Source organism: Furipterus horrens, unplaced genomic scaffold, assembly GCF_987537825.1.
Source record: "Furipterus horrens unplaced genomic scaffold, mFurHor1.1.pri manual_scaffold_5, whole genome shotgun sequence".
NCBI classification, from domain to species: Eukaryota; Metazoa; Chordata; class Mammalia; order Chiroptera; family Furipteridae; genus Furipterus; species Furipterus horrens.
In genome coordinates, this window is record NW_028327175.1 from 7956905 (window position 1) to 7983957 (window position 27053).

Here is a 27053-nt window from a genome sequence, read left to right on the forward strand (position 1 = left end):
AAGCTAACTGCTGTGTACCCTTGAAGATTCAGTGTAAAGTGCTGACCGGGGAGGTGGGACCTCATCTTCCTCTCAGCCTCAGGATGAGGTAGGGTCCCCAGAGCACTCTGTCTTTAATTTTATAATAGCATATAACACATACTATTAAACATGTGCATGTTAACTTCTACTTTGGGTAAGTATTCTATGATCATTAAATCGTCGGCAGCCGTCCATCTCGAGAGACGATGGTGTAGCTTCTTAAGAGTCTATCTGCACCGCCGAGAATGGCTGTGCAGTCCGACTCGGGAGTGACACGGTATCTGTCTCCTCCCATGTTGAATCGACATCTTGTGATGACGCTGGAGTGTCCTCTCCAGTGAAGCTGAAGCTACAGAGCCTGGGCAGGGTGATATGGAGGGTCTGCTGTTGCCCATGCAGCAGACCCTCCCTCTCTTCGCAGCTGAAGGGTCCAAGGGAAAGACGGAGCCAATACAGCTTGGGTTCAGGTGCGCCGCAGGAGTTGCCGGTGTTGACTACAACGTCAAACCGCCTTAGGGACTCCGGCTCCGGATTTTCTGTCGGGGTTTACTCCCTTAGCCTTTCCCCTGAAGAGGTATGCCCAAGGCAGCGGAGGTTTTTTGGAGTCAGAGTTTTCCTTCTCTGATGTGCCCTGACTGGAAGATCGAACCAGCGACACTTACGTATATATTAGAGTTGTCCATGAAGTAAGTTTCATGTCAGCATGGATTTTGCCTAATTTTCCTGCATTCGGAATAATTCTTGATATTGATTAAATACTTTTAAATTAAAAAAAAAAATCTTTTTAAAGAACGCCCAATTTATTTGTTTCCCTCATTACCAAAATTACAAATTCCTAAGTCTTTTCCTCTCTCCTCAGGACCAAGAGAACTGTGCCCAGCTCTAACAGCACTTTCAGAACTAAAAGGCCTCCACATTCAGTTTGCTGTCAGGTTAGAACGATTTTCGGCGGTAATTCTGCCCGGACTAACCAGCCTCCCCTTCCTGTGCTGACGCTCTCAGGGCTCGAAAGGGAGGGGGTGCTAAGTGCCAGCCAGTTCCCACTCAAGCTCAAAGCTATGCAGGTCGTGTCTCCAACATACATTCTCCCATATGACTAACTGCTAAGCTAAGCTCTTTTCCCCCTTAACTAGCTACCCTCACACAAGTTGTCCAACAAGACAACTAGGACAGGCCTCTGACAACCTCCAAATAGCCTTGTGTTTACCACGTCACCCCATATTTTCCATCTAACAGAGAGTTGGCTCTGCCAAGTATTTATTGTAGATCTTTGTAAAGACCGAGGCACATAAGACATATGATGTGATACTGATCTAGATATTTACTATGCTGTACTTTCATGTTTAGAGTGCACTGTTTCTACGGACTAAAAGAAAGTTCGCTATAACACAGTGCAGTATTACTCTGGCGGTGGCCTCATACATTTTATGTTCACTGCATCCCTTGATTGGAGTTTTGTCTCTTGTGCTTACTTTAACTTCGTGATATTTTGTTCATCATGGCCCCTGAGTGTATAGAATCCACAGCTAATGTTGCCGGTGAGCGGCCAGGTCGAGTGACTGAACTAGAAGCAACCTTAAAAGTGATGAAGGACCACAAGGTGGAAAATCAGAGATGGTTATCGCTTGCCAGTCAGGATCGGACAGGCCGTGCTGGGCTGGATAAGTCCTTCCTTTCCAGGCTGGAAGGCCTTTACAGGTGAGCTCATTCTATGGGGCGCTTCTGAGACTGCTTGGAGGTTCCCTGCTAGAACTCTCTTGCATCTCCTTTGACTAAGGGGGACGCTTCCTCCGAAGATGGGCACTGAGCAAATCCAGGCACTTTCTGCTGAGACTTCCTCGCCTCTCGAAGACTTTACAGAAGAGAGTCCAAGCCGATTCTCTCTGGTTGTCTCTGCAGCATGGCCACATCGGACTGAGAAGCTCTCAAGCGTCCTTCGACTCAACACACCCTTGGACTGCCGTCCGCACCATGCCGCTGGCTGTTCTGGCTCTTCCGACCGAGCAGCTGAGCCGACCCCGCCCTTGCCTTTGGATCATTAAATATAAAGCAGATAATCTAGTGAACATGAAGAAAAAAATCTGTAATCTTGTAACTCCAAGGGGGTCACTCCTAGTATAATATTTTGGGTTTTACTGTTCTAATGCATGCGCATCATACATGTTGATGTAGCCTGTTTTTTAAACATGATCTATTGTAAATATATACGGAATATTGTTCCATAATCTGTATCGTCATTTTTATGGCTTTGGTGTTTTCACTTTGGATGTATCTTAATTTATTTAAACTGTTCTCTTTTCATAGATAGCTGGATGGCTCCCTCTCTCTCACTGTTATTTATCACACTGCCGTAAATATCCTCATACAAACATCTTCGTAACTGGTCATGTTACAAACTAAGAATAGATTTTTAGAAGGGAAGTTGTTGGGGTGAAGGGTATTTACAGTTTTTGGACTTTTGATATATTTAACCAAATTAGTCTCTAGAAAAATATTACCTCAGTTTATGAGAACAGCTGACCACATGCTACTGTGGGTCTGGCTTCTTTGCTCATGTTCCTCCCTAAATTTTTGGTGCTTGAGTGTGATGATGATGGAGATTCCTGTTAGAGTGTCTAGCAGCTATTTGTTGAAGGAACTGATCTGTATTAAGTATTTTGTGAGGGGTTCCTTTGTGTGTTTTCCAAAGTTCCAAAGAAGCATATTCATGCCTGCCTTTAGGAAATAAATCTCCAAAAGTAAATAAAGGAGGACATATTTGTAAGTGGAACACGTCACAACTATTGCAAATGTTGATGTCGATGGATGGTGGTTGTTTCCAATACGCTGTTACGTAAAAAGAGCAGGGGCGAAAGCAATATGGATGGTGTAATTCCATTCTTGTAACACACACCCATGTGCCTAAACTACATTCACAGAATTGAAATTGTGATGTACCATGTTTGATTATTGGTGTTAAAAGAGTGCCCACGAACCATTTTATAACATATAAATAAGCAATTTAAGTCATCCATTTTACCAGTGATATTTCCCCCCTATTTCTTCTTTCCTTCACTAAGAGATAACAAGAATGACAGGATTATAATTCCAGTGTAGCCACCATGTTAAAGGATAGTTTACTCAGCTTCTCTTGAGTAACTTCTCTAACCATATGGTAGATGTAATTGTGCCCATCTGTGTCCTCTTCCAAGGGCTGTTGTGAAAGAGTAGAGATAAATTGGTGTTCTTGGGAAAATGGTGTAGAAATCTTGGGTATTTTTGTTAATTACTAATATATCCTACCTTAATGTTTTAAAATGGCCCAGGACTTAATATGACTTAGTGTGTGTACCACAAGGCTACTTGGCAGAAGGGAAGGAATCGGATGAAATATAACACAATATTACAGATAAAATAGTTATTATTTTCACTACTTTAAGAGGCTATAGAATTGTTTTCTTTAACATCACCATGACATAATGATACATGTGTTTTCTGTACTTTCCTCTCTTCCTTTCTGGTAATTTTGCCTTTTTAAACATCAGGAAAAGTCATCGTCCTTATGACGGGGTTAAGAGAGAAGCTTTACAAGTTTCAGTTCATGTTCCTTTGTTTATCACCCTTATACCAACATAAAAAAAAAAAAAAAAAAAAAGAAAGAAACAACTACCTGGAAAATTTGAGGTAAACCAAGTTCTGTTTTGCTTTCTATTTATAATAACATCCCTGCCTTTCCTCCGATGAAACGAACACCGGAAAAGCAAGGTGGATAGTTCTGTGGCAATTATTAGATACATCACTTTTCAGGAAGAACTCACAAAATTTGCTCCAGATTGCTGGCATCAAGGACTATTTCCTGTTTTTATTAAATGTCCAGGAAATAAATTATAATTTTTATCTTATGTCTTTTAACTTTTTAGTGACTAGTCTCATCCATGGCCATAGAATTGTTGAGCTAATCCTATTAAGCTGTATAATGATAGTAATTCATTTAGAGTTTATGGTATGCTAAAAATTGTTCAGTGTGCTTTACATGTGCCACCCCATTTATTATTGTTGCTATTATTTACTATTTGGGACTACTTTACGGATTTTTCATTTCATGGATTTTTTTTTTTTACATTTCTCCTAGCTCCGCAATTCCTGGCATTTGTATTGACTTATAAATACTTTGCCAAATCCATGGCGATAAATAATGAAAGCAGCAGTAGAAGCAGAAGTCAAAGCAATAGAATCAGAGGGAGGTGACTGGCAGAGGGGGGCTGGCAATGTCCAGGATAGCCTTGAATGAAGTGACACACACTTTATTGTTCAAAGCGGGACAATTTCAGCAGTGACAGAGGGACCTCACTGTACAGTGTGCTGGGACAAAGTGAGTTAGTTGGGACTTTCTGGGGCAAACTGGTTACCCTAATTAAAAGGAGGCAGAGTAGGCAGCTACTTGTTGGGTGTGGGAAGGTTTACTACTTTCTGTCTGCCCTGGGATATGATTATCTCTATTTATAAATTTATTCCTAGAGAGGTTTCTGGCCTAGGACTCCATATTCATTTGTTAATACCCTATATATATTTTTAAGTAGCTTGATACATTGTAATTTAACTGTCTTGAGCCAAAAAGGGACTTCATAATAGTCACGGGCCAAACCTAAGGACGGTGGCTTTGCTTCAGGAACAGGCCCCAGATGTTGTCACAGCTCCTCTCTCTGCAGACTCTGCTCCTTTCCATGCATCTGACTTAACTATTTTGCTGCCTTCAGAGCTCCCTTCTTCCATTTCTCCAGTCAAAGGTGGGAATTTGGCTGTGGATAGTTCATAAGCCTTATGTCTAATGATGACGGCCACCAAAGAAAGACTGCTTCAGTTCCTGGTGTTTTATGTTTTGAAATCCCCAAATTGTTGAATTTGGTTTAGAAGCTGATCTACAATCAATTAGCTATGACCATGGGTAAGATTATGGAAGGACATGGCGGCTCGCTTGTGTTAATAATGGGAGCCAAATCCTATAATTAACTAAGGGGTGCCCTAATTTTTAAAATTGGTTTATAATTTGATCTATTTGCTAAAAAATGAGTGAGCCAAGTCCTAGAAATACCTGCTGTTCTGAAAGTTTTGTTAGATTGTTGGGCAAACAGATACAATTCAAGTTTAACTCACTCAACCTTCCTCGGGCACCTGCTGTATGCTAGGTGCCAGTGTAATCGATGCCTGTTTTTACGAAGAAGTCCCAGACACATAGAAGCAAATGATGTTACAGTATGGGGACCTTAGAAATCACTTAGCCTGTTAGTTGTCACTCTGGGTTCGCCCAAGTTTATCTCTGGCCATCTTTGTAAACAGAGAAGAAATGGAAAGAATCAAAGAGGAGACTGAGTAATAGAATTCTCCTGCTATCCTGCTCATTTCCACTAGAGCAGCTCCAAACTTTTATTTGTTGGCTCTTTGGAAGTTTCCTCCTTTTATACAGAAGAAGAAATGTAGGGATAGTGTGTGTCTGAGGCCAATAGCATGTGGGCTAAGATTAAGGTGCAAAACCAGGACCCCTCCATTTACTATACCAACAAGCTGCATAGTATTCTTTACGCTCTTCATATTCTTTTTAGGAGTGAGTTTAATCTCCATCATATTTCTGAAATCCTTGGCCAAGTCAGACATGTTGTACTCAGATGTCCGTGTTATAGTCATCTACTAATGGCAAATGTGGTAATTTAGGGGTTATTAAGAAATTGCAAACATTGAGTGTGATGTAAATTGCTCCGACCTTTTAAAAATGTTATTTCCAGATCTTAACCAACTCCTCCGGGTTTCTTTTCCATGTGTCCAGTTGAAATCCTAAATTTATAGTTAAAAAATTTCAAGTTTATCTTCTTAGTAATAGACTAAAAATTACCATGTGAACTCACAATTCCATGTCCTCTTTACAAACACTCTGATAGAAGAGGACATTTTGAGTTTGGGAAATTACTCTTTATGAATTCTAGCTATTTGTGCTCTAATACTATCATTCTGTAGTTTTTCTTGGACATTGTATTTAAAGAAAGGATGCATCGCATTCTGTCTTTTTAAAATTCCAGTTCATTCTGCTCTTATCTATTAAGATAAAATAGAGGACATGGGAACTCAAGTATTTCGTGTCCAGTCAAAGGCTAGAACTGCTTAGTCAGTATTATAAAAATTACATTAAATTATTGAGTAGAAAGATTAAACTTTGTTCTAGTTAAGCTGTGGAGCTCAAGACATGGACTTTCCTGCTGCTGGATCTGAGCATACAGTCAAGGAGGCAGACGTGGACTCTAATATCTGGAGACCTCTGCTGGAGTGGAGGAGAGAGGGGGACAGCTACATTCAATTAGGGATGAGTAGGAGCAGATCAGAGCTGCAGCTGGAAGAGCTCATCTGGCAGCTGCAGCTTGATCATCACAGTGTCTGTAACCCTGACAAGAAAAACAGCATGTGGGAGGCTGTCTGCCTGCAATTTCCTTATGCTGTATTAAAACAATATTAGGGCTTATTGATATTTTTCAAGAAGGAGAAAAAGTTCACCAAGAATAGATCTTGATGGATTTTTTTGAAGAAATAAAATAACTTTCATTAATAAAATTCTTATTTTTAGATATTTAGACAGTTTCCTTTTTAAACTTTGCTATGAAAAACAATACTGTGACATGAACCTTTTTTTTTTTTTTCCCTTCTATTTCTCATTGGACACATCCTGTTTTATTCCCTTAGGATAAAAACCTAGATTTAAAATTTCAAAGGAGAAGAGTATATATATATATACAAAATTAAGGTTTTTGATATATAATCAAATTATCTTGGGAATTTACAGACGTTCAGGGTATTAACTTCTAATTTACTGCTCCTGGGGCTCCTGAAGTTAGATGGAACACTCAGGGCGACCAAATGAATCATTTCTACTGTATTATACTTTCTGAGCTTTGTCTTCTTGCCAAAGTCATAACCTCTCCTAAGGTCAGTACTCTGACTTCTCTTCTGTGCTGTCTGCTTTGTGTCCCCCCTACACCTAAGTGAACTATCAAGTCAAGTCAGGCCAATCAAATTCTTTATCTCGAGAATTTGAACCAAGAGGCATAAAATCTAGACACTTAGAGAATGTAGCAAGACACACCAGATCTTGGAGTTCAACTCTAGCTAAGCTGAAGTAGAAAACCTATCCTAGGGAGGGGTTGTAGAGAAATAAACAAACATTGAACATCGGAAACCACGTAATCTGAAAGTCAACAGTGCAGTCCATATGAGACCCATCAGTAGACACTGTCGATTGTTCCATGAGATGCTCCTTTGCTTTCTGAAGGTTTCTCCATGTTGATCCTCATCCAAGACACCTGACTCCAGATAATCTGCAAAGCCTTTACTTCAGAGATCTATCAGTCATTTATAGGGCTGATCTTGGCAAATTCAGAGTCTATAGGCCTCCAACTGTAATTTCTGAAAAGTAGATTAGGGCATGTCTGACAGAAGATTATTTTTCAGGTTGCTAGAGTTATATGACAAGTTACCAGACCAGACCTTCTCTTAACTGTTTGAACATATGGACTTTTATTCACCCAACTTCACTTTGATTAATCTAGTGCAAGGCTTCTCCAAATTTAGCACACATCAAAATTACTTGGGGTGCTTGTTACAACACAGATTGTTGCCCCCCCCCCTTAAGTTTCTGATTCTGTAGTTCTGGGTTAGGACCCAAGAATTTATATTTCTGACAAGTTTTCAGCTAGTGCTGATGCACCTAACTTTGGGGCTGTACTTGAGAACCATTGAACTAGTTAGGATGTGGCAAAGTCCCTCAGAGAGGAAAGTGCTGCCATTTCTCATATTTTTACTAGTCATTCTTAGTGACATCTTCTTCACATTAACTTGTTTCCTTATCCTTTTCTCCCCTCCACTTTCCTACGTCCCTCCATCTTCACCCCTGGTAAACCTATTTTCTCAGTTGTCATGTTTTACCTTGGCACTTACCACACTGGCAATTGTCTGCCCAGTTAACTGCTAGCACCCTGAGAGTAAGGACCAGTGCATTTCGTCTGTGTGTCTCCACTGACTGGCACCCTGCCTAGACATGGCAGGCGTGACAAACAAATGGGTTAGATGAATGAAAGAATGAATGGAAATTTCTTTCTTTTCTTGCTGGCTCTTTAGGTCTTTGAGAAAGTCCATCTTCAGTGAACTTGATCCCTCCATTTTCTCTAGTAAAATTAGGAGACTGTTGTGTATCTCTTTGCTGACCTTTATTCTTCAGACAAAAGTGCTTTGTTAGGATGGAATAAAGCATGGAAAAGGAAAGCATGAATGTGCTCCCTTTTCCTTTTCTCGTATTTCCCTCTTGGTGTTCATTCTGTGATACAACTGTGCAAGTCCATGGAATTGGCCATCTCCACCGGATCACGGACTTCCTTGACGAAGGTCCAGTTCATAGAGTTCTATTTTGCCTTCTGTGATGTGTGATTCTGGGTTTTGCTCGAGTAACAAAGCATAGCCCACAAAACTAGATTGTTACTCATTCATGTAATTTCTTGTGAGTAAAAGGCAACTTAATACAGAGCAAAAAATATTAGCCTAGGAACCAGCAATACTGGGTTCTAGTCTTAGCTTAAGCTTTAATTATTTGCATTCCCTTAGCCAAGTCTTTTAATTTGATTGTTCAGTAGGGGCTTTCATACAAATAATTTAAATATTCTTTTCCAAATATTAATGCTCCCAGCATGTGTGATGTTGAGAGGAATATGTTCTCAAGAGTGTGACATGTTTTAGGCTTATAATGATTTTTATACTCGGTTTGGCTTATGTGTCCCTTTAGGCGGTAAAGAGACCATTTGGTGAAATAATGACATTTCAAAGACTACAAACGAGGCTGTGTTGTGGCAGTTCAACCTGTGTCTATGGGTCTTCTAGGAGTGAAAGGAAAGGGACATTTAAAGAGAAGGAGTCAGTCAGAAGAGGTATTTTGCATTTATTCCCACAAAGAAACAAGCTAGAGTTCTTGCCCAGGCCTGAGTACTGTATTTAATTTTTCAGTGAGCAGAAATCAGACCCACCAACGCATTCTCTTCTTTGAACATGTATGATTTATTCTATATTTTGTCCCTGTGGAACTTCCTGAGCAAAGGGATGGTATGTTTGACTCCTAAAAAGAAGATAATGTGACCCCAGAAATATGCTGTTTGGCTTCTGAAGGAAGTCCAGATTTAAAGTATCAGCACAGTCACTTGCTAACATGTTCCAAGTGTCCAGCTGCTATCATTACAATATGTTGATGTCTTTGTCTTGGGAAGTATATTTTACAGGAATGTCACAATGGCAGAGTAGTTGGTAAGAATGTTTTTTCTGCATATTTGACTTGTTACAGAAAAACAGTTTTGGGGAAGTGATGGTAAGGGTGGAGAAACATATTTTCAGGGTGATGAAGCCACAACAAGTTTCCAGAGGAAGACAAGCTGTCACTTTCTTGACCTTTTGAGATTCTCTGAGAAATTTAGTTCTCCATCACTTTGCTAATTCATAGGAGTTCATCTGATTCAAACATCGAAATGGCATACTGTAAGTACTCTTTCTTGGGAACTGTGTTGGAGGTGACTTTTAAATAAACTACTTGGTGCTGAGTGTGATCCAAGATATTAAGTGACTTTTATTTCCAGTTTTCTGATAGGTCTTTACCTAAAAAAAAGACAAAAACAAAAAATACTTCAGCTCAGTTGATTGAATGGTGATTGATTTGTGCCTCTGATATAATATTTCCATTTGGTCCTCCTTACTGGGATGTTCAGAAAACCTTAAAATCCTTAAAGGGCCACATTTATGGCAGCAGAAAGGTGCTTTGACTTCCTGGGTCCATTAAAAAAAGTATCAAATTAGAATATACATGTACCAGAAAAGTACATATAGCATCAGTATAAAACTAATTAAGCTTCCAAATACCAAACACACCTGTGTAACCAGCACTTAAAACAAGAAACCAAACACTATCAGCACCACATAACCTCCTCGTGCTGTGTTCTAGTCCCTAGAACCTCTCCCTACCAACAGAGCCATCATGTTCACTTTTAACAGCCCAGACTACTTTTGCCTGTTCTTATACTTTTGGTCAAGTGGTGGTCATATTAAAGACATTCTTCATTATGTATGTTTTGTATTTGGCTTCTTTTGTTCAACATTATGTTGATAAGAGTCCTCATATTGCATATAATTGTTGATCATTCTCATATTTTATTTTTATTTATTTATTTGTTAAAGATTTTTTAAATTTTAAATTTATTTTTAGAGAGAAGAGAAGGAAGGGAGAAAGAGAGGGATAGAAACACCAATGTGTGGTTGCCTCTCACACGCCCCCAACTGGGAACCTGGCCTACAACCCAGGCGTGTGCCCTGACTGGGAATCGAACCAGCAACCCTTTGGTTCACAGGCTGGTGCTCGATCCACTGAGTCACGCCAGCCAGGGCCCATTCTTATTTTGAATAATGTGCTCATATACATTATTTATCAATTTTAGTGTTGATAGAATTTGAATGTCTCTTTTTCTGGCCATTATAAATAGCTTGGCTATGAACAAACTATTAAGAGGGCTTGTCTGGTGAACGGATGCATGCATTTGAGTTGGATGTATAGTTAGGAGTGAAATTGCTAGGTCATGAGATAGTCATAAGCTCAGCTTTAGTATATGCTGGCCAAACAGTTTTCTAAAGTTATTGTACCAATTTACTGTCTCGTCCTTTGGTTCTTTTGATTGGTCTTCAAGAGGTGCGAAGGCGAGAGGACAGTTGAGCAGAGTCCTAATATTAAAACCAGATTGTGGCAAAGAGTAGAAACCTAATGAATATGCTTTTTATTATATTACCAAGGCTCTGATCTTTCCTTAACTCTTATTTAACAAAATCCTAAATTCCTATGCCTTTCTTTCCCAGTCGAAGGAGATGCTTAGATGATGTTGTTCTGAGCTTCCCTTATTAGATATTAGATGGTTTAAAATAATTTTTAAACTTCTATACAAATGAAAAAAATTCTAAAAAATGAATCTCTGAGGAAGATTATCCCTCCCTGACCAGTGTCAAAAAAATGTTAAGCAGTGAAATTCACTTTTTTGGTGGCCTTTCTTCAATTTGCTACCTGCTTCCACTAAACTTTTAAAAAGAGAAAACATAATGAGTTAATGACAAAACAGTCCTTATTTAAAGAAAAAATGCTTTTCAGTGGTGGAAATAATATAACACTTACAAAAACACGTTGACACACCTGCCTAAAAACATCTCTAAAGAAACTACAATGAATTAGAATACTTCCTCTGAGCAAGAAATTCTATTGTAAGAAAAGACTCCCATCCAATTTTCTTTGAACAGCTTTCTTAAAGGACCCTGAGCACTCCGAATTACTCAACGAAATATTTCTAAGTTCTTAGGATATAAGCATTATCATTATTCATGAGCAATTTAGTAGTTGTTGTAGTCTGCATATTAATTTTAGATAAAATATTGTGAAAAACAGAGTAGGTCAATATTTTAAGTAAAATAGAGTAGTCTTGTGTGCAATATATGCCTAAGTCCCTTAGGTAATCTACAATTTCGTTGAGAGAGTGCAAGGACTTGGGCCTGAGAACAGAAAAATATCAGGTGTCCAGGAGGCCAGATTAAGACCAGGTGACCAGAAGAAGTGCCGAAGGAACTGACCACATGAATGTCACCACCCCATTACTCCTTCCTCAGAAACACAGAGGGAGCTGATTTTACCTCCCTCGTCACTGCTTCCTTGCAGATGTTGCTCCTGATGACCCGCATGTGCAGCCGCTGATCCTGGTTTGAGCTCTATGTCCTTCGGGGGATGATGGTAGTGAGCTACCCCACCATCCTGCTCCCACAGCTCAGGCACATAATTACTGGGTAACACATCTCGAAAAGGAAGTCACCTGACCCTGGAACGGAAATTTTCTCAAGCAAAAAGCCCACCCTTTGGCACAAGCCCACTTTGTCCCCAGCTAACAAAAGCAGCTAAGAAGATCCAGCCCCTGAGTCAGTTCAGATTTCCTCTGGGCCACCTCTACTGTGCTGCAGCATAAGCCTAATGAAATTTCTCCAAACATTTCTGTGATGTTTCTTCTTATTTCTATCTTTGGGAATCCAAGGCACCCAAATGCCAATGATGACAATATTTGATCCTATGTCTTGTTGGACTCGAATGACAATTTTATTACATCAAGGAGTTCTAAGATAGGTATTTTTAATTTTATTTTCTAAGCTACTAATATGGGCATGTCTGTAATTTATTCTATATGAGTTTCTTGGTTCAGAATGCAATATGCAATTAAACATGGCTTCATAGGGAAAATAAATCATATAGATTTCAGGGATGTATTATGAGTGTAACTGCTGTGTTACACTCTCTCTGTTGTGTGATATGACTCTGTGTACACATACACAGACATGTGTCAAGCTTTCTGGTGGGAAGTAGAGACTGTTTATTTTTGCAAAAACAATGCATTCTAGTGTAGCTCTGAAGACCCGTGAGTGCTCACCTCAGATGTCTGGAGTTTTGCAACGGGCAGTGGGGAGCCAATTAAGTTTTCCACAGAAGAGTGAGGTCAGACGTACTTCAGGAAGATGACTCTGGGAGGAATAAGAACAGAAACAACTTAGAAGCCCACTGGCTTATGTGACAGAACTGAAATTCACAACTGTCTTTGCAGAATATGATGAACCTTTGGAACCTTTATTATATTAAGCTTAAAACAACTAAGAATCTAATTCTCTGTTTTAAATAGCATCTCAAAGGAAATTCTAGTGTGGACAAGCTGTAGATATGTCAGATTTTAAGAAAAATATGTGGGGGCAAATGCATTCTGTTGAGAAAAACCAATCCATGAAATCTTAAAAGAATATCACCAAGGTTTGATTTAAGAAGAATTCTCAGGCCATCGCTTAGAATCTCAACGTTTTGTAGGAGTAAACCTCGAGAACTGTTCGCAGCCGTCCCTCGCTATATCGCGGTTCACTTATTGTGGCTTCACTGTATCGCGGGATTTTAAAAAATATTATATTTAATTATTTATCGTGGATTTTTTGCTATATCGCGGGATGTTGTGGTACTGTATATGTATGTTGTTACAGTTACATAGGTTTAAGAGTGTAGAATAAATGTAAGGTTCCTAATTTGCGGGGAGGTCTGGAACGTAATACCCACGATAAGTGAGGGATCACTGTATTCTACTTTTTCGCTTGACAACGAAGACTTAACTAGAAAAGAGGCAAGAAGAGCAAGAAAATAAGGGATATTGTGATGGAGCTGACGAATGACTGATGGTGGCTGGTGAGGGGGAGGGCGTGCTGAAATATTAATAACTCTCCATTACGTGGAAATTCTTAGCAACAGACCCAAAGCTTCCATTCTCATTTGGACTTGGTGGTAGGTCTCGAATGTTTAGGAAACTTCCTTTTCAACATATCTTTCTTTCAAAAGCAATGGTATGTCCATAGGCCAAAAGCATATAGAGAAGAGCACTCTCAGAAATCACCTTTATCTCTTAGTATTCGTCCGGGCTGCTAGTGTTCAGAAGCACGAGAGCATGTGAGGTAGGCTTTTGGAAAAAGCAATCTCTTTAGACCAACTGTTCTGTAGAATGTACACTACACTCCTGCGTGACATTTCTAAATAGGTTCTTAATTACGTTCATGCACCTCGATTCTTGAGAGGCAACGAGCGACATGCAGCAGAGCTGGAAAATCCCCGTGGCTTTATGGTTAATGACATAGGAGCACAGGTGGCTCTGAGTGATGAGGTATTTAAAGAATGACACAACCTAACTTTTGTTAAGCTGCTGCAGTGATAAATGACTTACTTGGATAAATACTTCTCCATAGACCTTAATGATAATTGTGCACAAAAAAATTTTTTTAAAAATCCCAACTGAATGTTCTTGGCACAACGTTGGCCACCTGGCTTGAGCCCCAAACCAGCTCACAGGGAAGTATGAAGTCAACTGTCTGTGGTATTTGTGAACTAGAAGAAGGCACCATGTAAGCTTTGGCTCAGCACCTGAAGTTGTAATTTTGTGTGCCAGGGATGCATTTGAAGAGGAAAGCAGCAGTGTGTTGTGATGACTGAGGAAAGAGAGACTTTGGTCTCAGTCCCACGAAGGACTGGTGCTCAGCTAATGCAAATCTTTGGCTTTGCTTCCTTCCACATGTAACCTTGTTATGGTTCAAAGTTACTATAGCAGAGCCTTTAATACATCGATTAAAACTTATCTCCTGACTTTTAAGGGATCACTACCTTAAGTTTCTTCACCTAAACTTGCATAGTTATAAATAGGGTTCTAGTTATAAAAATGCACTGAAGCCCCAGCCAGTGTGACTCAGTTGATTTGGCATCATCCCGTAAACTGGAAGGTCGCCAATTCAATCCCCAGTCAGGACACACACCTGGGTTGTGGGCTCGGTCCCCAGTCGGGGCATGTGCAAAAGGCAACCAGTTGATGTTTCTCTTACACATCAGTGTTTCTTTTCCCCCCTCGTAGGAAACTGTCCTATGAGATCTTAGGATAGAAGGGGCCAAGCTATAAGAATAACGATGAGTTGGGGACAGTTTGCTTTATTGTAAGACATGCTCTGCTACTTGGAACTATATTAAACACAACCGCGAAGTGAATACAGTGACTGTGAAAGTGAGTGAAATAAATGGACTGCTGCTCACTTTTGGAAAAGTGAATTTAAAATTGCCTATATGGGTGTTGTAGTGGAGAGCCAGGATGCTGCCTCATAACACAGAACTCTGGGGAAACCATATCTAGGACTGGACATTTTGGTCTGGGCACATACAGTCTTCATGGAAGGGATTGAGGAGAAATAACTTTTGACATCTGTAAGACAGAGTTGAGGCAAGGTGAAAAGGCTCTTTATTGTAGGTATAGGTATATACCTAAACAGTTAACTATATATGTATGAGGGGGGTCCCCAAAAGCCCAGAATTTATAAAAAATAGTGTAGTTATTCTTACATATTTAAACTTCAGTCACCTTCAAAGTATTTTCCATTTGATGCAATACATTTTTTCCCACTGCTCAAAACAGGCTTTGAACTCATCCATTTTGATGCCTTTTAGTGCTTCTGCCATTTTTTGTTTCACCTCTTCCACATCAACAAATTATTTCCTTTTGAGAACTTTTTTCATCTGGGAACACAAACAAACAACAAAAAAAAAGTCACTGGGGGTGAGATCGGGTGAATAGGGAGGGTGGGGCATGGAAGTCATGCCATTTTTTGGTCAAAAACTGCTGAACACTTAGCACAGTGCGGGCAGGAGTGCTCCTAAACCACCCATCATGAAATGGGCAAATGTATTGAACAAATCTTAAAAAAAAAAAAAAATCACTGAAGCTGAACATAGCCTCTCACAACAATGCCAGCCGGTGCACTGATACAGATGGGTTCTTAGAACACTGACCTAGTTGGGGGAGGCCTGTATTACAAGAGGCTTGCCCTCCAGAAGATAATTCTGGTATTTTTGGGTCCCTCCTTATATATGTATTTATTAAATATATATATCACACATATAACTACGTATGTGTTTATATATGTATACACATAAAATAATATAATACACACAAAAGATTTATACTATGGAAGTATGTATATGTGTGTACAGCAATCATATTTAAAGCAAAATATAAAAACTGACAAAATCCTTTAGGAGTGATTTTTGGGAGACCAATGAGATTTTTATTATATCCACATAAACTTTATCTTTACCTTAAAAGCAGGAATCTAAGGCAAATCTTTTAAGATATTTCCTCACTGTGAATTAGTGACAAGCATTACTGTCTTAGGGGAAAAGTCTTTAACTGCATATTAAAATTGTATTTTAGAAAAAATTTTGGAAGGGTACATCAAGACATGTGAAACTGGTGGAAAATTATATTATCATTAGGCTCCAGTAACATAGCATCTTGATTCTTCATAAAATACTGTGAAATAAGTATGTTAAGAAGATTTAATTATGTGGATGAGCGAAATAATAAAGGACAATTGCACGTTAATTGCTTTCCTTAGAGATGTTATTAGGAGTGGCAGTCGAATCATCTTAAATATGCTTTTGGGCTGCTCTCTTTGCAATTATTCTGGGAAACAAGGGAGAGCTAGGACCTGCCTGCACAGATTTGGCAGAATTCTTCATTCTCTGTAATGTGCCACTGCCTCTGGGAAGCCTTCCCTGATTTTATCGGAAGACTTGCGCCTCTCATACTTTGCAGATATCCCTTATGCTTCTCAGCACATGGCATTTTAATAATTATGCCATGTGTTTGTTTCTCCTTCCAAAAAGGGAGCTCTCTAGATACATGACTGTGCTTATTCTTGCCCATCTCTAGCTCTAGACCTGACACAGAAGAGGTTATTAATGTGGGTTTGTGGAATGAGTTGAAAGTCTCCTCTCATAGAGCCAAGGGTCTTCAGATGGGTCTGAGATAAAGTTCTCTCCCTTTTTTCCTTTCAGGAGCATCTGAAACAATTCCATTATCTTAAGAAAAAGAAAAAGAAAAAAGATTTGCCTAAAGAGAGTCAGTCCATCGATAAACTCCTCCACTTCCTTATCTTCTCCAAATAAGAAAACTTCCATTCCCTTCTCTTCACTTTTCATCTCACTGGAAATATAGCACTCGAAGCGTGTGACTGAGCATTCAGAACAGCAGACCCGTCTATGATTCGAGGTTTAACATGGAAACAGTCAGTGGTCTTCTGTGTCTGATCTACATGATCTTAACTGCTCTTTAAATATGTCTTGAATTTCCCCATTTGCTCTAACCTGTTACAGATTTGGGTGCATGTGACAGGAAGAAAGGAAAGGGGAAGTGTTGCATAAAATAGTCCAACTGTGATGAGCCTTCTCAGGGTCAAGTTCTAGGCTCCTAAGAAAATGTGTACAATAACTTTCTCTCAAATTATTTTTTCTATGTACGGTAGGTTTTGGCACCATCTCTTCTCAAGGGTACATATGTAAAGGGTGCACACCTAATAAAAACACCCCATTTAGAGTAAGAAAGGAAGTGATATCCCACATGCACTTATGTGTTTAAGGATGAGGATGAAAATGAACTTTATTGGAGAACTAATGCCTTTAATCAGGAATAAAGCAGAGAATTAGAAAAAAGTCAGAAAAGTAGAACCAGAGGGGCTTATCATTAAAAATGGAAGCAAATAAAAGTTTGATTCTGTAAACGTCTGTTAAGGTTAAGCGTCCTTTACACCTTTGTAGATGACACAGAAGTGAAGTAGTTGCTGAGAGGAAATCTGTGAGTTCAGAGAAGAGAGGCAGACTGACAGAGATATGTAGAACACCAACCAGAGCAATAAACCAGGTAGAGCGTTCAGCGAGGGCCACACCGAGTGTCGTCGGCAGCCGTCCGTCTCGAGAGACGATGGTGTAGCTTCTTCAGAGTCTATCTGCACCGCCAAGAATGGCTGTGCAGTCCGACTCGGGAGTGACATGGTATCTGTCTCCTCCCGTGTTGAATCGACATCTTGCGATGACGCTGAAGCTACAGAGCCTGGGCAGGGTAATATGGAGGGTCTGCTGTTGCCCATGCAGCAGACCCCCCCTCTCTTCGCAGCTGAAGGGTCCAAGGGAAAGACGGAGTCGATACAGCTTGGGTTCAGGTGCGCCGCAGGAGTTGCCGGTGTTGACTACAACGTCAAACCGCCTTAGGGACTCCGGCTCCGGATTTTCTGTCGGGGTTTACTCCCTTAGCCTTTCCCCTGAAGAGGTATGCCGCAAGGCAGCGGAGGTTTTTTGGAGTCAGAGTTTTCCTTCTCTGATGTACCCTGACTGGAAGATCGAACCAGCGACACTTAGCTCGCAGGCCGACGCTCACACCGAGTGTAACCTACAGCTAAGGTAACTGGCACTGGAAATTATCTTCCCTCCCCACCTGCCTGTCTCTTGCAGGCTAAAATATACACCAATGGAAGCATTTTAGAAAGAAAGAAGCAGAAAAGAAGAGCATACTGTCCACGCATACATGCACACAAATACAAGGGGGCTTTAACTGAAGGGAGGTAACTCATTTCCCTTAACATGATCTGTCCCCCGAGGCTCACCTCTCTCTTTTTCAAAAAATTATTTTTTATTGATTTTGCTGTTACAGTTGTCCCCAATTTTTCCCCTCTCCACCTCGCACCCCCACTCCCTCAGGCAATCCCCATACCATTGTTCATGTCCATGGGTTCATGTGTGTAAGTTTTTTGGCTGCTTCATTTCCTGTACTGTACTTTACATCCCCGTGGTTATTCTGTAACTGCCTACTTGTACTTCTTAATCCCCTCACTGCGTCACCCATTTCCCCATACTCCCCTCCCATCTGGCAACCATCAAAATGCTCTCTGTATCCATGATTCTACCTCTGTTCTTTTTTGCTTAGTTTGTTTTTTAGATTTAATTTTTGATAGATTTTTATTATTGCCATTTTATTGTTCATAGTTTTGATCTTCTTTTTCTTAAATAAGTCCCTTTAACATTTCATGTAATTATGGTTTAGTGATGATGAATTCCTTTAGTTTTTTCTTGCCTGGGAAGCCCTTGATCTTCCCTTTGATTCTAAGTGATGTCTTTGCTGGGTAGAGCAATCTTGGCTGTAGGTCTCTGCTTTTCATGACTGAATATTTCTTGCCAATCCCTTCTAGCTTGCAAAGTTTATTTTGAGAGATCAGCTGAGAGTCTTATGGGAACTCCCCTATAGGTAGGTAACTATCTTTTCTCTTGCTGCTTTTAAAATTCTCTCGTAATCATTAACCTTTAGCTTTTAATTATGATGTGTCTTGCAGTGGGCCTCTCTGTGCTTCCTGGACTTGTATATCTATTTTTTTCACCAAATTTGGGGAGTTTTCTTTCATTATTTTCTCAACTAAGTTTTCAATTTTTTGCTCTTCTTCTTCTCCTTCTGGTACCCCTATGATTCGGATGTTGGCATGTTTAAAGTTGTCCCAGATGTTCCTAAGCCTCTCCTAATTCAATTCTTGCTTCCTCATTCTGTACCAGTTGACTGTTTCTTTCTTCCCTATATTCCAAATCATTGATTTGAGCCCTTGTTTTCTTCCCTTCAACATTGGTTTTGTGTGAATTTTTCTTCATTTCATTTAGCATAGCCTTCACTTCTTCCCTTATGAGTTTGCTGTACTTAAGTATATTTGGCAAGCCTGTCAGCATCTTTATCACCAGTGTTTTGAACTCTGCATCTGGTAGGTTGGCTACCTTCTCATCTGTTAGGTTGACTATCCCCTCACCACTCAGTTCTCCCACTGGAACCTTGATCTGTTCCCTCTTTTGGGCCATACTTCTTTGTCTCTTTATCTTGAAAAGCTCCTGTGTTTGTTTGCCTCTGTGTCTTAGGTAGAGCTGTTGCACCTGTCTGCATGAATATTTCTTCTTTATATCTTTATTTGTTGGACTTCCATGCAGCTCAATTTTATGGAACTTCTGGTTATCTCTAGTTTTGAAGTGGTTGTTTTCCTCCTTAGCTGTGGAAAGAGACACACCGTGTCTGTCTAGGCTTCCATCTTGGCAGGCAGCCTGCTTAATGTTGTTCTTATTGGTTGTTTTTTGCTTCCTTATGTTCCAAATGATTGATTTGATTCTCAGCTTTATCTACTCTACTGCTGTTTCCCTTTAAATTGCTCTTTATTTCAGTTAGTGAATCCTTCATTTATGACTGGATTTTTTTTTTTTTTAATGCTGTTGAGGTCCCCACTAAGTTCCTTGAGCATTCTTATAACCAGTGTTTTGAACTCTGCATCTGATAGATTGCTTGTCTCCAGTTTGTTTAGTTATATTTTAGAGTTTTGATCTGTTCTTTCATTTGGGCCATGTTTCTTTTTATCCTCATTTTGACAGCCTCCCTGTGTTTTTTTCTATGTATTTGGTAGGACTGCTACCTGTTTTGGTAGTGTGGCCTAATGTAGTAGGTGTCCTGCATGGTCCAGTGGCCTCCCCTATCCCCTAACTGGGTACTCGAGGTGTGCTCTATGTGTGGGTTGAGTACTCCCTCCTCTTGTAGTTGAGCCTTGGTTGCTGTTGACAGGTCAATGAGAGGGATTTATCCAGGCCAGTCAGCTACAAGGACTGGCTGTGACCATTGACTACCAACCTCCACCCTTCTTAGAGGAGCAGCTGTGAAGGGGCAGTTTGTTGGTGCTCTAATGTGGTCTGTAGTTGTCCACTGGGATGCAGGATCTGGGATTTCCTGGAAGTGCAGGTAAAGGTCAGCCCCCACCTGTGTTTTGTCCAGGAACATGCTGCATGAATTATGAGCAGTCAGAGATGGCTATTTCTTGTAGTGGATTAGAGATTCCCAGGCAAAGCCAAGCTGTGAATCTAGGCTGGCTGCCTCTAGTGCTGGTCCTGGAGCCACTTAACAAGAGGTACATGGTCTGGGGGCTCACTGAGGCCAGCTATTGCTTATTTGGTAGGATTTAGGAAGTTGTGAAGCATGAGCCAAGACCAGACATTGATATGGAAAAGTCATGGTTAACAGTTTGGGTGGGCAAGTTGGGTGGGATGGAGTCCCAGGGGATCTCCAGGGTGGGGAAAACAGGGTTAGCCAGATTGATGGAGTCTCAGCTATGACACTGACATGCCAGCGCTCTGGCTCTGTCAGGGGAGGGCTCAGAAAGGGACAGTGTCCTCTCCCTGACTATCTGTCTGAGAGAAAACTGCCCCCCAGCTTTCACCTTGATTTCAGACACTTCACTTCCTCCCTGTGTGCCACTGGTGCCTTCCAAGCTGCTACCCCAATTCTGGAGCTCAGAGAGAATGAAGGTGTATAACTATGTGTGTGGGTCTTTAAGGAGAACTGCTTGGGACTCCAGAACTTTCTTCCACTGACTCAATCCCCACTGGTTTTTGTAGCCAGAAGTTATGGGGACTTATCTTCCTGGCACTGGAACCTGGGCTGGGGAACCTGAGTGGGGCTGGGACTCCTCACTCCTGAGATATGCCTCCTGAATTTATACCCACCACATGTAGGTGGGAGTCTGGCCTGTTTCATGTCTGTGTCTCTTCTACCAGTCTGTATGGGTGTGGTTTCTTGAATTCTGGGGTGGTCAGACTTCCATTCAACTCAATTTCTGATGGTTCTGAGTGATAGTTGTTCTATATTTTAGTTGTCATTTTGATGTGGTTGTGCAAGGAGGTGAGCCGCATTTACCTATGTTGCCATCTTGACCAGAAGTCCCAGCCTCATCTTTCTAAATCATTGCCAGGCTCATTAACCCAGGGGTGGGTGTGTGCTCTCCAGTGTGTGTGTGTGTGCATGCACTTGTATTTAGGTTGGCAATTAGGTACTACAGAGACAGAAACTGAGATAAGGCCAGAACTTAGAGAGTAAGAGAAACAGAAAATGGGAAGAGGTATTTATTCAGAGTTTTCTCCACAACGTATTGATTATATCCCAGGTTGATGTATATGAGACAGACAAGAAAATGAAGTTCTAAATGGTTTAATGTTTAAATTCCTAAGCCATTGGCTTAAATTTCAGAGATTTATTTTGAATATTAGGCTTCATGTCAATTTTTTTCTAGTCATATCTGGCTCACAGACTTGTACTGGGACAGACTTTTGTGTCATTTTTTCTTCCGTTTCTGCTAATACATGAAGTGCTCATAATTTGTACTTAGCAAGTTCTATAGGATGCTGTGACAGCCTGGATGAAAACTACTACATTGGAAACCAATAAATTGCCACCAAAATGTGTCATAAGAAGACTCTTCTCTTGGCTTTTCATTCCCTATAGATGTATTTTATTTAGTGCCCCATATATTTAAGATGTCCCTTAGAAGAACTTGATTTATCAATATGATAATTAATAAGTATCTTTTATTTTATTTGACTTGGCCTTATTCCAACTCTGCAACACAGACTTTCTTTTTGTAATTTTATAGATAATGAAACTGAGGCCCTTAAAGTTTAAGCAACCTCCTGAAAGGCTCCCTTCTGGCTAACTCCCTGAACGACCCCTCCTCTTTTTACTACACAACATTGCTGAGCATCAGTCCTCAGTTATCTGAAACTTACAGCTTGGTGTCATGCAGTCTGGGACTTTGGCTAATTCAACTGGTGATGGAAATGGCAATTGTGAACAGATAGTATTGTTTTCACTTAAGCTGATTATAGGTTTAATTTCATATTGTGTTTTTGTTTCCCCTTCAGTACATTCTGACTGCAGATCTGGAAAGCTCTTTCTCCACAGGCCAGCTTGCCAGACTTTAGGCTCTAAAGCAGTTTTTGAATTAGTTTGTAATATATGTGTGCTTAGTAGGAACCATCATATTGCACAGAAATTTGACCCCTTGTTCTCTATTTGAAGAGAGATATCATGTGACAAAGATGATTTGAGGGTGGTGAGGGTGTGGAGCTGTTTTCCCTAAGTGCTTTGATCTTGAAGTTGAGCAGTGTTTTGACCTTCAATTTAGAGCTGTGTGGCCTTTCCAGGATAGTCTTAGTGGGACACGGAGTAGAAGCCAGGAACTCTTTGGCTGCTGAGTGTGCTACAAGCGAGAGCTGGACAGAGCTGATGGAAAGTGAATAGAAGAAAATATTATCTATAAAACTTTTAAGACCTAAGACTTCCACCTGAAAAAATGAAGTTGTTCTCTACGCTTTGTCTACTTCCCTCCCCTCTTACCTTTGCCAAATCCCAGCTGGTGATAGTGGACAGTGACATTTGTTTCTTGACTTCAGAGGTGCCACCTCTCTATCCAGGAGAGGACCTGTTGACTTGGAGATGATTCCATGGGGACACTCAAATGCCAAAGCAAATAACATAATCATCTTTTTTCTTCAGCTTTGATTCTAGTTTGCAAGACAAACAATGTCACCATTAAGTTATAGAGTAGGCTCTCCATTACCTGCGTGGGGCAGACTCTATCGGTTGCATACCCTCCATGCTAATGCACCCAGCCTCTGGGTCAAAGTCACATTTGGTGTAAAGTAATTATGGCAATCTTGTTGTACCTTGACAGTGACTTGTCTGGGTGGACGTGGGATCTTGTTTTGGAAAAAAATTGAACACATAACAAGAATGAGTAAGCAGAAAATGAGCCTGCATCCTGATGACATCATTGAGCCACTGATTCAATCTTGGGATGGCCTCTCTCTAGTCTTTTTGTTACGTAATGTCCTTGCGGTTTAAGTTCACTAGTCAACTTTTCTCTTTCTTGTGGTTAAAACTATTTCTAATTGATAGACTAGTCTAAAAGGGATTGTATATTACAGTTCACTTTTTATAACTTTCAATTTCATGCTATAGAACTCTTACACTATAATTAAAAGGACAATTTATTCACATAGCAAATGGCAAAATCGAATAACAAAATCAATAGAGAATATACTTGAATATTATGTTAAGAAATGGAACAAGAAATTAATGTAGCATATACATAATGTATAAATGTGCCTCATTAATTCAATGCAATTATCTGTAATCCATTAAATTATGCAAGCTTAATTATCATCCTCCTATATCATATTAACATCAATATTTGGAACAAATTTCGATATGCCAACAATTGTAGGCTGTTGAAATATTGATGCCTGCAAAGAACGAGAACATATTTCAATATATTTAAAATAATATCGCACTAGTAGAAGCGAAGGTGAGGGTAAATTCTTGAAAAGCAAAATATGCCGTAACAGATTATTTATAGTTCTCAAGATATCTGTGACCAAATGGTTGATGACTGAGGGTAGTTGTCCTTTCTCTGCCTAACTTTGCTCCCGGGTAAAGACTAAGGGACTAAGAAAAAAACTCAGAGGCCCTAGGATGATGAGCAGAAGGAAAAACTGTGGGAGGCTGGAAGATGCCATTAACTAGAAACTGGCATCTAAGCATCTGAACCTCCCCACGATGTGTGTGTTTTCTCAAGGGTAGGTTGCGTAGCGCTCAGGAATGCCTGGCATCCGCAGTCAATAGACCATCTAGCTCCCCAATGAGCAAGTGCTGAAGCAACAGTGCTCTTCGGCCAGCACATTCTCTCATCCCGAAAACAAGCCCAAGTCTTTAAGGGATTATTAGAGGAACAACTTTATTTTCACAGCGCCTCGTAGCCAGCTGTGAGGGCCTTGAGTACAGCTTATGCTTTTCTGCTCCCTCGCTTCTACCTTTGGCACGCCTGCAATGGGCGAAGTGCTTTTCCTGAAACGGCAATCACTATTAAACCCATTAGCTGGAAACCAAAATGTTTCCCTAATTGTTTAAAGTCTCATTGCGAAAAGGAAGTTTCTATTGATTGAAATATGAGGGGAAACAATTCCAAGTTCATCATTCTTTTTCTTTTTATAAACATAGTCAGTTGAGACAGACACACTCAAGAGTCATCAGCTTTGCTGCTCTGAAGACTTTTGTTCACCACTTGAAGTTTCTGGTCTGGGTTTCTTTGTGCTCCATCATTCTGTTATTTACTTTTTTGTACTTGATGACTACTTTCTCTTATTTTTTTTCCTCAGGCCTCTCTTATGGGCTTTGTATTTTTTCCTCGTCTTCAAAATTTTTATCAACTTTTAATTATTTTCAACAGCAGATCTGTGAATAATTGCTCTGTCTTTGTAGCTAGCTGGCTGGCCCCTGCTCCCAGAAGATGGCACCTTTCCTTTCTCTCCAACAGCCATGCCATCCACTCTCAAGCTCTCAGTCTTAGACCTTGCCCAACATGAGGAATCCTGATGACACACTTCTCTGGCCCTGGCCTTTAGCTATGTATCCCCAGTTCCTAGAACAACATCTGACACTGAGTGAGTATCACTTAATATTCCTTGAATGAATGAATAAACTCAAGTGTTTTTAAAAATCTCATCAAAAATTCACTTTGACCAAATAAATCAACCCATTTGAGAACTTCTGCTGCATGCGGTTAGACAGTATCTTATTTGAATTAGACTCAGCCTCTTTGATAAATATTTGCTTCTTTCTTCACTGAACCAAGAGTGTTGAACAATTTTTGGGCAGAGAGAAAAAAATATTTTTCACTTAAGGTCTTAATAATTATAAATCTTAATGAAAATAACGTTTTCAATTAACATACTTTATACCTTTAATATGCTCTGTGACTTCTAAAAGGAAGCTATAGACAAGTATTATTAAGCCTTTTATTGTAAAGAGTCTGGCTACATTATTCACATTAAAGAAAACTGCTTATTGAAAACTTAAAATAAGAGACGATTAGTCCAGAACAATTTTACAGGTGTAATGAAAATAACAGAATGGCAGAGGACTGGATTTAATCAAATTGTAATAGTATGCTTGGCAGGAAATATTTAATTTCTCCTTAGATCATTAATTATACATCTTACTGCATTGAGAGAAATTACTGTATTTGATAATAAAAAATTGAATTTCATTTGATAGTCATGATAAGCATGGAATATAGAACATCAACTTTATACTGCTTTCCATGGTGTTGAAATTCAGATATTGTCTCTTTCCCAAGTGCTTTAAATTATATGGTGGAGTTCCTGCCACAATACTTAAAAGCAAAATAAATTGAGACAACATTATTGATTTAAATTTGGCAGTATTTTCATGGGAATAAGGATAGCCTATTACCAAGTTCTAATAGTAAAAGTCCAAAGGATTAAGTTTTTTAAATTAAAAAAACTTTAAATTACAGTTGATATGCAATATTATATTAGTTTCAGGTGTACAACATAGCCATTAGACATATAAGGTCTGTCCAGAAGGTATCCAGCCATGTATTATGAAAAATAGAGACATTTATTGAAGAATATACAAGAGCAAGAAACATTGTACATAGAACAACGATGCTTCAGTCCCCTTCAAGTAGGTACCTTGGGACCCCACACACTTCTCCCAGTCGCCATCAGCTGCCCTGTTGTATTTTCCTAATCTCATCGATGATCTGAAATCTCTTCCTTTTTAAAGGTTATTTTAATTTGGGGAAAAGCCAGAAGTCAGTGGGTGCCAAATCTGGGCTGTAGAGGGATTGAGTCACCTGAGTGAGTTCATGTTGTGCCAAAAAACCCTGCACAAGATATCATGTGTGAGTGGGTGCATTGTCGTGATGAGGCTGCCAATCACCAATTGCCCATAGCTGCAGCCTTCTGAGTCATCTGAATACTTTCTGTGGAGAAATGCTCAAACTTAATGCAAAATTTGATGCAGATTTGTTGCTCTAACCACTCAGTCATTTTGAATGCAACGGCCACACAGTGCACACGCTCACCCGATGACGTCTACCACCCCCACTGACTAGTACAGTGAAGTCATCATTGTTCATGCATGCGCATTACAGTCCACTCTCGTTGGCTGCCAGGTTATGCTGATGTCGCACAAACCATTCTCATTATATTAACATGGCTGGACTTTTTCCGGACAGACGTTGCCCTAATAAAGCTTGTACCATCTGACAACACACACAGTTATTATAAAAATGTTGATTATTCCCTATGAAAATTCAAAGGATTTTCAGTGTGATCTTTATGTTTTAAATAGTGCTCAATGTTGAACTAAGGTACCATGTGCTCTCATGGTTATCTGTGAGCTTTGTACATTGGGTAATTCTTTAGCATAGTAAATCCAGAGAGTTAAATTAGCTATCTTTTTAGCTCTTTACTTGAAACTAGTTGAAATATTTGCCAAAAGATTGTGTGATTATACTTCTACTTAGGTGCCTTGAATGACACTTTTGTGTCCAGTTTCCTTTCTGTTGGCCATGCAGGTGTGAGTCAAGTCAAACCAGGCAGCATGTCTCGAGCACTTATTATGTGCTGGAGCTATTTTAAATGGTAGAAACTCACTGAGACCTCACAACAATCATGTAGTATCTAATACTATCTTCACTCTGTGAATAAGGAAACTGAGGTGTAAGTCACACAGTGCACATGATGGACTTGGGATTTGAAACCAGGAAGTCTGGCTGCAGAGCCTTGAGTACTTTCTTGTATCTGGGAAGGGCTCCCAACCATGTCCAAGGAATCTAAAACATCTATTTCAGGCAAGGATTTTAAATATTATGTTTCTGGAGCCTGTGGATATTTTATGTTACATGGTAAAGGG